Below are 11,015 nucleotides of genomic sequence, written 5' to 3'. Positions count from 1 at the left end.
AAGGAGGGTTTTACTATAGAACCCTATGGGATTTTATTTTTTTAAATTTTCAAATGATTATAAATTGAAAACCGTTTGTGATAGACACAATCTTTTTAATTGAAAATATTCTAAATGATAAAGCACATTAAATGAAATACAGGGTTAGTCCCCAGGGGTCACCCACACCCCCAGCCATTTCAGAAAGTTCTAATAACTTGTAAATGGTCAAGATCCCCACCCCTAAACCATATATATTCTGGTTTGTCATGCTTAGATGGTTTGAATGATATACAGGGTTAGTCCCCAGGGGTCATCCCGACCCCCTGCCATTTGAGAAAGTTCAAATATCTTGTAAATGGCCGAGATCCCCACCCCTAAACCATATACATTCTGGTTGGTATTGATAAAGCACATCAAATGAAATACAGGGTTAGTCTCCAGGGGTCACCCCCACCCCTGCCATTTAAGAAAGTTCTAATATCTTGTAAGTGGTCAAGATCCCCACCCATAAACCATATATATTCTGGTTTGTCATGCAAAGATGGTTTGAATGATATACAGGGTTAGTCCCCAGGGGTCACCCCCACCCCCTGCCATTTCAGAAAGTTCTAATATCTTGTAAGTGGTCAAGATCCCCACCCCTTAACCATATATATTCTGGTTTGTCATTCTAAGATGGTTTGAATGATATACAGGGTTAGTCCCCAGGGATCATCCCGACCCCCTGCCATTTGAGAAAGTTCAAATATCTTGTAAATGGTCGAGATCCCCACCCCTAAACCATATACATTCTGGTTTGTCATGATAAAGCACATTAAATGAAATACAGGGCTAGTCCCCAGGGGTCTACCCAATCCCCTGCCTTAAAAGAAAGTTGTAATATCTTGTAAGTGGTCAAGATCCCCACCCCTCAACCATATATATTCTGGTTTGTCATGCAAAGATGGTTTGAATGATACAGGGTTAGTCCCTAGGGGTCACCCCACCCCCTGCTATTTAAGAAAGTTCTAATATCTTGTAAATGGTCAAGATCCCCACCCCTAAACCATATATATTCTGGTTTGTCATACCAAGATGGTTTGAATGATATACAGGGTTAGTCCCCAGGGGTCATCCCGACCCCCTGTCATTTTAGAAAGTTCTAATATCTTGTAAATGGTCGTGATCCCCACCCCTAAACCATATATATTCCTGTTCGTCATGTCTCGAACATTTGAATGACGTTTAGGGTCAGTCGCCAGGGGTTCCCCCCACCCTCAATGTTCTAGTATCTTGTAAATGGTCGAGATCCCCATCCCTAAACCATATATATTCTGGTTTGTCATGCCAAGATGATTTGAATGATATACAGGGTTAGTCCCCAGGCATCACTAATGCATATAACTTTACTGGACCAAACCAATTTTCACTGGACTTTGTCCAATGTCAGGCGACCCTGGGAATTACGAATTATTGGTGCTTCGTTTGGGAGACTTCGTAACAGCATCCTGTTACAATCATTTCTTGTTGCCAATGAGACAACTCTCCATCAGAGACCTCCGAAACCAAATGATGTAGAAGTTAACATCTATAATAGGTCACTGTACGGCCTTTAACAATAGGCAAAACCCAAACCACATAGTAAGCTATAAAAGACCTTGAAATGACAAATGTAAAACAATTCAAAAGAGAAATCTATTGGCCTGGTTTATGTACAAAACAATAAACGAAAAAAAAAATATTCAGGCTTCAGATTTTGAACAGACACAAAAAGAATGTGGCGAGGTTAAACATGTTTGCTTGTACCAATCCTTCCGGGATCCGCTAACCTGGGACAGTGGTGTAACAGTACAACATAAGAACAAACTATGAAAATCAGATCGCTAATACAATGCACACCAAAAAAAAAACCAACAAAAACAAAAAAAGACACAAAGTACAGTGAGAGTACTCGCATTACTGAAATCTATATCAAAGTCAAAAACAACTAATAAAATATCATGTATCTAACTAAGACTAAAAGCCCTTTTAGTATACTAGTATACAATGAAGCTTGTCTAACCAGAACCCCTGAAAGATTGAATAATTGGTTCTGTTAAGACCGTTGTTTAATAAATACAGGTGGAAAATACATTGATGTTGGTATAAAGGGACTTTAGAAAAAATATTTTTTATAGGTTAAAAATATTTGGACATTGATAAAAAGCGACTTTGGAACAAATCCAGTTTAGGTGAGTTTTCCTATTAAGTCGACAGAGTTTTCTTTAGTCAATGTAAGGCTTATACAACCCTGTTCAAAATAAATTAAAATATATGTTTGTATAAAGGGACTTTGGAATTAAATTTGGTTAATGCATGTTTTACTGTATGGCTATGTGCATTGTCATTCAATACCGTGCACACTGTAGACATGGACTTTTCCTAAAATTTTCTGAAGAAAATACTGGACCAAATATTACCAAACTAAACCTGAATGCTCCCCGCGGAATCTTGTTTAAAAAATTTTATCTACAGTTTTGGCTGTATCAAAAATTAAAGCAGGTAGAGCAAAACTGACAGGTTTTAAATTGATCAGTAGGTCAAGGTGTATCTACTCGGAAAATTTCAGGAAAATTGGACAACCCATTTTAACTGAATTGTCCAATTATAGCAAAATCCGCATGTTTGGTTATTTTCTTGAAAACTATTGTTGATAAAGAGAAACTTGAAACAGTAAAAATGACCAGACCAAAAGATCTACAAATAAGTTAACTTCACCGAAATTGTCAATCTGAGACTACTATAACACATAGTAGTCTCAGTGTCAATTGACCGTTTGTAGGAATTAATTTCTGTCTTTGAGGGGCTGATTTTTAACCACTTTTGGCATTTCTTTACAGAACTGTAGAAGATGGAGAGAATCTTAAGAGAATAGAATTGATCAGCAAAATAAAATCAATAAAAACATCCACATGGCTGAAATAATCGATTTTTTGGGATACGATTGCTGTTAAGCATTCTGTAGACTTTTACCAGTGACTCCGTCCAAGGCTCTCACGTCAACCGTTTTGTGCTTTATATTAAGGTACAACTCAGATTCTTAATACTGTTCTGTTTTAATGAGTAAAACAAACAAACCGATTGAATTTAAAACAACTTTCCATTAATTTTCTTCTCATAATCTCATATGTTTTGATATCTCCCTTTTTTATTTGGGGTTATTTAACAATACGGAAAATTAATCAGCATTAACAGTATCTATATTTAGGGTTTTATATATTTAGTATCACGTCACAGTGGGAATTCCGCTGTTTTTTAAAAATGCGAGAGTCGTTCCGAAATAAAACTGTTTCCGCCAGACAAGTACTGAAGTGGTGTTATTCCTATTATGTTACCTTTATAAAACTTTGATATTGAACTTCCATAAAGAAATGGAGAACCACAGTTGACATGTTGTTCTCAATTAAAACATAATTCTAATTGTTTGTTGATGTGATTATAAGTGCATGCGTAGATTTCTTGAACTTGACAGCGTAATGGTAGAAGTAGAAGTAGAACACCCCCTCAGCCCAAATGGAGCCTTCCATATTATCAACGCTATTAAGAAACAACATGCCACTTGTTGCTTACGGTTGATCAAATGTTTTAAAAAAAAGTCAAATTCATTTAACATGTTTTAATATGTAAGTAATCATCAGATGTGTTTATTTGCTTTTATCCCTGTTTTGTTAAAAATCTGAGTAGATCTATAATGAACTCAGTCGTTAATAGATTACCGGTGGTATATTTATGGATAGACCATTCCATTCAAGTCGAATAGAAGACTTGTAATAATCAAAAGACAGTGTCCAGAGCAAAATTCTGAAGAAAATAATTGCATTTGTATGTGTATAATTAAAAATCGGACTTGGTTGGAGTTTTTTTGCTGTTAACTTTTAGTCTAAAATTTTAAGTTTTTCAAATATTAGTATGACTTTTCCAAAATTCATGGAATTTTGGAAAACTACCTGGATTGGGAAAAATGTATCTGTTCTTCATGATCAAAAGACAGTATCCAGAGCAAGATTTTGAAATTATTTCTTTGTTTTTTAATCTTAATTTTTGCGTGAACCCCCTGAGGGGTTCACGCTTATATATTGGCGAGTTTTGGAAGCTTCTATGGGCCATTCGATATCCTCGGAAACAAGATTCTCGGAACGTCTCGAAAAGTTTCGGTCATTTATACAGGTAGTTGTTTATGTCTTTGATACGGTCCCTCTATGGATAGGCTACCACGTGACATTGTATATAGTTCAACAATCGAAGTACATCTGTAGATTGTAATATTAAAAAAAAAAAAATGAAAACTAGATTGCAGTAAAAAATTATTAGATATTGACACCTATTTTGGCAGAACATATGCTTTTTTAATAATACGAAATAATCAGAATGTTTATTAAATATCAAGTATAATGATAACGCAATTATATAATTTAAGCTTTGAGACGGCCCCTGGGCGCGTTGTGTGTGTGGTATTTAATACAACGACGTTACGTGCTATTGTGTATTGAGCATTGTGACAATAAACCTGGGAATAGTATTCTAATGTCTCAGAATAAACTGATTATTACCACGTGACATTATGTAAAAGCAAGCTTGAAGGAAATTAACAAAACGATATTTCTGTAATGAATATTTATCTGAGGTCGGAAAGCATAATTATAATTAAACAAAACGATATTTCTGTCAAAATATTTAATTTCATTAAAATACACTAACAGACCAAGAAAATATTCAATATCATTATTAAGTTTAAACTAAGACTTAATTTGTCATTATTAATAGAATATAATGTATAATGTAATATTTTAAGCAACATATGAGCACAAATTATCAGGGATTCCGGTACACATAAGTTAGTTAAATATAAATTTTAGTGAATGAAAAAATACTTCACAACGATTTTAAATCCTTGCATCTCACAAAAAACGTCTTAAATATTTTACAATAATCGTTTGATTAATACGTTAATTGTTCAATTTTGTTTTAATATGGTTTTATAAGTATCTGCTTATATTTTGTATAGCAATATATTCATATAATGGAAATATATAGACTTGAAGAAGAGATTGATTTAATAAATAAAATTTTCATCAGTAAATACTGAATGTTTATTTATATTGATATTATATTTAAAAAAATTCGGAAATGATTCATTAACATGAATGTATGTTGATTAAATTTCAATGCTTTTGTTTTGTTTTTAATAGTTTGATCTTATAGCATCTCAATCTTTTCAATATGGTGCGATTTTGAAAATTGTGTATTCATTGTGTTGACCAGCTATCATACACCCGTCTTGGTTTATTTACATTATATTACATCCTTTTGCGTTTACAAAAATCTCGGATTAAATGCCCATGAATCCGGAGTCAAAACACTTGAGGTAGGTAGTTAGATATCCGAATTCAACTAGCATTAGATTTGAGCCTAGAATGAATATACGTGATGACGCAAATGCGTATCATAATCCAGAGTATAAGTGCGTATGATTTCCAATTACTATTGCTTCAGCTGCGCAAGAAAACAACGTGCATGCATAAATATTAATTCCACTCGCGTACTGTAAAGTTTTGCCTTTCTTATCTAAATTCAGGACACGGCAGTAAGAGCTGGACATTTGACGTTGAATCATGGTCATCATAAGTTAAGGTATTCTGACCTATAGCTGTTTCTCTTTACTTTTTTCTTTTTTTGAGTGACTGTCCTATTATAAACTTTGAAATGTTCGAAATACTAAAGATTTTCTTCCCAAGGAATAAATATATTAACGCAGATGTATTTTGCAAAACCTTTGTTTTGAAATTTTGGGTCTTCAATGCTCTTCAACTTCGTACTTTATTTAACATTTTTATTCGAGCGTCACTGGTGAGTCTTTTGAAGACGAAATGCGCGTCGGGCGTACAACAATTTAATCCTGGTATCTATACAATTTTATATATCTACATAGGGTACATATCTTTTTTATACTAATTGTTTTTTTTGAGAGCATATTCGGGTATTCATAAAACTTCTTCAGAACTAAGTTTTTCCTATAGAATATTCGGATTGATTAAAGTAACTTCAGGAAATCCTTAAAATTTAAGATGTTTTAAAAGACCAAAATAATTTTCAGTATATAAGAGGTCCTAGTGGAGCTGGTGTGTTGCTTTCAAAAACAAAATACAAAATCGTCTTATAACTTGAATGCCACAGTTACACTTCATATGGAAATTGGACTTTCTATTTCTCTATATACAGAATCTACCATGAGTAAAGACGACAGCTTCAATAATGATTATAAGAATAATTGATGCCACCAAGGAAACAAAATATGAAGATATGACAGATGAAATACATCCAGATTATTTTAGCAAACTGAGTGCTTAAATTTATATTGCGATTGGTCTGTGCAATTTGCTTTAGACATTCAGTTGCAGAAACTAAGAAGTGAATAGGATTAGGACTCTGTTTGTATATTAAACACGAAGAAAAACTGATGTACACTCCCAAGTAATGAATAAAATAGTCAAGCCTTAAAATGTAAATTCATATAGTATACACTAAGTCTTTTCTGTTTACAACTAAAATCCAACAGTGCTTTTAAATGAATTGTGTAAGAATCTACACACAATTACATATTTTCAATAAAGGTGTTTTAACATCACCAGTACCTTATTCTATTCAGTCAATTATTTCAAATCTAAAGCCCAAAAAAATCAGAAACATTTTTTTGGTGCAAGTCAGCCCATCTCGGGTTCACGTATTGCTTTTCTTTTTTTAAAGAAAGCAACTTGTTTTAGTATTTTACTGATAAATGTAAATGACTCAGTTGTTCAGTGGTTGTCATTGGTTCATGTCTGTCATATTTGTTTTTCGTAAATTGTTTTGTTATGAATTAGGCCATTAGTTTTATTTCTCAATTGAATAGTTTCATATTTGTCATGTCGGGGCATTTTATAGCTGACTATATATACAGTATGGGTTTTTCTCATTGTTGAAGGTTTACGGTTGCCTACAATTGCAAACATCCATTTCATTTGAACTTGGGTGGATAGTTGTCTCATTTGCAATCATACCAAATCTCCTTATTTTCATATCAGTTGTTAGTTTGCAGTTAACATTTAGATAGTTTAAGGTTAAAGTTATTTAGACATCAATGAAATGTAAGTATTAATATTTTCATCAAACTTTCATTGAATGTAATGAGCATTGAACATGATCAAGAATTGCATCTGAAGAAAAAGGATGATTGTTTTATACTGACAGCATCAAACACAAGGATAACACAAACTCATCTACGATACTTTGTAGATAATTTGGTAAGTTAGAAGTGCGTTTTGGCTACATAAGACTCATGAGGGCTACATAAGATTCATCAGTGGCTACATAAGACTCATCAGTGGCTACATAAGACTCATCAGCGGCTACATAAGACTCATCAGTGGCGCATAAATCAAAACAGTGAGTGTCCTTATTATATACAAAGTTTCATGAAATTCTGTTATGTGGTTTCAGAGGAGTTGGGATATCAAGAACAGGACTGACGGACAGACTGACAGACGGACGGACGGGTCAAAAACATTATACCCTTATAAATATACAATTGCATCTGAGATTTGCTATTTTTTAAAGTTGAAAAACTATATTCAGATTGAATCAAATAAGGAATACATGTGCAGTTGAATTATTTTTGAGAAAGAAATCAATACTAATTTCAGTGGAAACAATGGCGATCAAATCCCTCGGAGCGTTCATGCTCTTTGATTGCCCAGTTTTTCCGAAGCTATAATAAAGAGAAACTGTGAATTGCATAAATATTCAACAAGATACCATCTACAAATAAGTCAAACACGGCCGCAATTGTCAATTGACCTTTCATAGGAGTTATTGCCTTTGATAGACGATTTTACCCATTGTTTTGTGGTTTTTGTCGAGCCTGCGACTTCTGTTGAAGAAAGCGAGACATAGGGATAGTGATCTGGTGGTGGCGGCGGCATTAACAAACTACTTAAGAGCTTCAAATTTCAGAGGGTTGATAGATCTTCATGCTTCATACTTTGCATATAGATGCCTTATGTTTTGAAGTTTCCGTCTGTCATATGTCCATTGTCCTTGACCTCATTTTCATGGTTCAGTGCCTACTTGAAAAACAAGTTAAGAATTTTTGTAATGTGAGTTTCTCTCTTATTATGAGTAATAAGATAACTATATTTGGTATGTGAGTATCTTGCAAGGTCCTCATGCCTGTCAGACAGTTTTCACCTGACCTCGATCTCATTTTATGGATCAGTGAACAAGGTTAAGTTTTTGTGGTCAAGTCCATATCTCAGAAACTATAAGCAACAGGTTACTTTATTTGATGTATGGAATGATTGTAAAGTGTTCATGTCCAATTGGCAGGTGTCATCTGACCTTGACCTCATTTTCATGGTTCAGTGGTTAAAGCTAAGTTTTTGTGTTTTGGTCTGTTTTTCTAATACTGTATGCATGCAATAGGTCAACTATAGTTGGTGTCTGGAAATATTTTACGATGTACATGTCAGTCTGGCAGGTTTTATTTGACCTTGACCTCATTTTCACAGTTTATTGCTCAATGTTAAGTTTTTGTGTTTTGGTCTGTTTTTCATAAACTATATGCAATAGGTCAACTATATTTGATGCATTAAATGATTATAAGATGTACATGTCTGGCAGGGTTCATCTGATTTTGACCTCATTTTTAAGGTTCATTGGTCAATATAAAGTTTCCATGGTTTGGTCTGTTTCTTGTATACTATAAGCAATAGGCCAACTATATTCGGTGTATGGAATGATTGTAAGGTGTACATGTATTTCTGGCTTGGTTTATCTGACCTTGACCTTATTTGTCTGGATCAAGTTAAGTTTATGTGATACTTGTAGTAAAACTTTTTATTTATGACTATCAACATAAAATCAATGGTCAGTAAAGCAGGCGAAACATTTAACGTGTGCACTCTTATTTGTTGTTGTTGCAGACACTAATATAGTTAACATTTGATGGGTGTCTGTGCAAAATCTCAAGCTCTAAATTTTACCAAATCTCAAGCTCTAAATCGTATCAAATCTGAAGCTCTAAATCGTACCAAATCTCAAGCTCTAAATTGTACCAAATCTCGAGCTCTAGATTGTATCAAATCTCAAGCTCTAAATTGTATCAAATCTCAAGCTCTAAATTGTACCAAATCTCTAAATGCGAAAGAAAGCTGTGAGTATATTAAACAGAAAATATCAAAAAACTACCATCAACAATCGAGTAGGGCCAATTTACCCTGAACATGTATATGTTTCCCCCACAGGATCGAAGTCAGAAAGTTGCTAAAACCACCAAGAATTTATAATTAAGGAGTCTATTGTATGTACTTAAAAATACGAAACCTTATAAAATATATCCATATATTATCAAAACGGTTTTCATTGATACATATTGATGTTAAAGACAATATTGATATTTTTTCAAGTTTTTGTAAAGTCACATCGCTAACCAAAATTAATCATTCGGGTAAACTAATCGATCCTTTAAATAATCTTATTCAAAGAGGTTACCAATTCGACACTGTAATTAGATCTTTTAATATTTTTTTTATTGGTATAAATATTGATTTTGTTATCAGTAAATTAAAACCAAACTAATATTATTGTTATATACAATCTGTCGATACCTGTATTTTGGCATTGCACAAGGTCATGTTTTTCTCTGACTGTTAATGACGTCTTTACACTAAATCCATTGGATGTTGGATGTGTGCTGATTGATGTTTTAGTCTTAGATAGATGATTTTTTTTTATTAGTTGTTATTAACTTCGAACTATCTGTCAGTAACTTAGAGTACTCTCAGATCTGTACTTAGTGTCTTTTTTGTTGTAGGGATGTATAAATACCCTGCCACGTCTGGACTGTTTTTCTGCTTTGTTTCGATCTGATGAGTTTAAGCCCTTCGCAACTGATTTTTATAGATGGTTCATATGTTGTACTGTTACACCACTGTCTCAGGTTAGGGAGAGGGATGGGCGCCCGCTGACATGTTTAACTCCGCCACATTCTGTATGTGCCTGTCCCATTTGTCATTTCGGGGCTTTTTGTAAGTGACTATGCGGTATGGGTTTTGCTCATTGTTGAAGGCCGTACGAAATTTGTATCAAAAAGATAATTATTGTATAACAAACTTTGGTTTTGGTTAACAATGTCCTTCAAATCTTGATTTAAATAATTACGGAAATTTTGACAAATTGTACGCACAGTTACTGTTGAAGCTAATTCAAATCGAATTGCAAATAATGAATAAATTGTGTTTTCCAAGACTAAAGACTAAAGATGTTTATCAAAGGGGAATTTAAGAAATGACTGGTATATTATGAATTATGTCAGTATACCGAAGCACATACTTTTGAGCTAATGTTACCCTCGGGGACAAGCACTCAATCGGCAGCGGTATCGAGATATGAAGCCCGACAAATAAAAATGATAACGATACTTTAAAGCTTAAGGATGTCGTTCTTTTGGAACAATGCAGTGTTGAATGTTAGCGAACAGGGGTCATCGGTTATTTTTACTATGATAGCCATTTATTGTAGTCTTTTGACGAGTTGGTATTGGACACTTGTTTTTATCGTTTATCATAATTATTGGCCACAAAACAGATAAGGTGCTAAACGACATCGTAAAAACAGAAGGTGTCATCATTTAATTCAAATATGTCCATCAAAGGTCATTAGAAATATGTCCATCAAAGGTCATTAGAAATATGTCATGATGACAAATAGACGTAAATCACAGAAGAAGACTTCTGCTTATATAAATGGAAAAAAAAGAAAATCAAGTCTTATATACTTGTTTTTTGTTAGCTTCTTTTTGTGCAAAACATCTCTTATTTTGTCTTTTGGATAGTAACTTATTTAATCACTTATCCACCACGGTGGTCTCGTAGTGGTGTGCTCAACTCGAACGTGGGAGTCCGTGGCTGAGGGTCTGGATGGGGTTCAGAATAAAGAACAACGAAAAAAAGTGCAGAATAAAGGGCACACAAATAAAGATT

The sequence above is a fragment of the Mytilus californianus genome, unplaced genomic scaffold (genome assembly GCF_021869535.1).
Source record: "Mytilus californianus isolate M0D057914Y unplaced genomic scaffold, xbMytCali1.0.p SCAF_8, whole genome shotgun sequence".
Lineage (NCBI taxonomy): Eukaryota > Metazoa > Mollusca > Bivalvia > Mytilida > Mytilidae > Mytilus > Mytilus californianus.
This window is presented reverse-complemented; position numbering follows the sequence as displayed.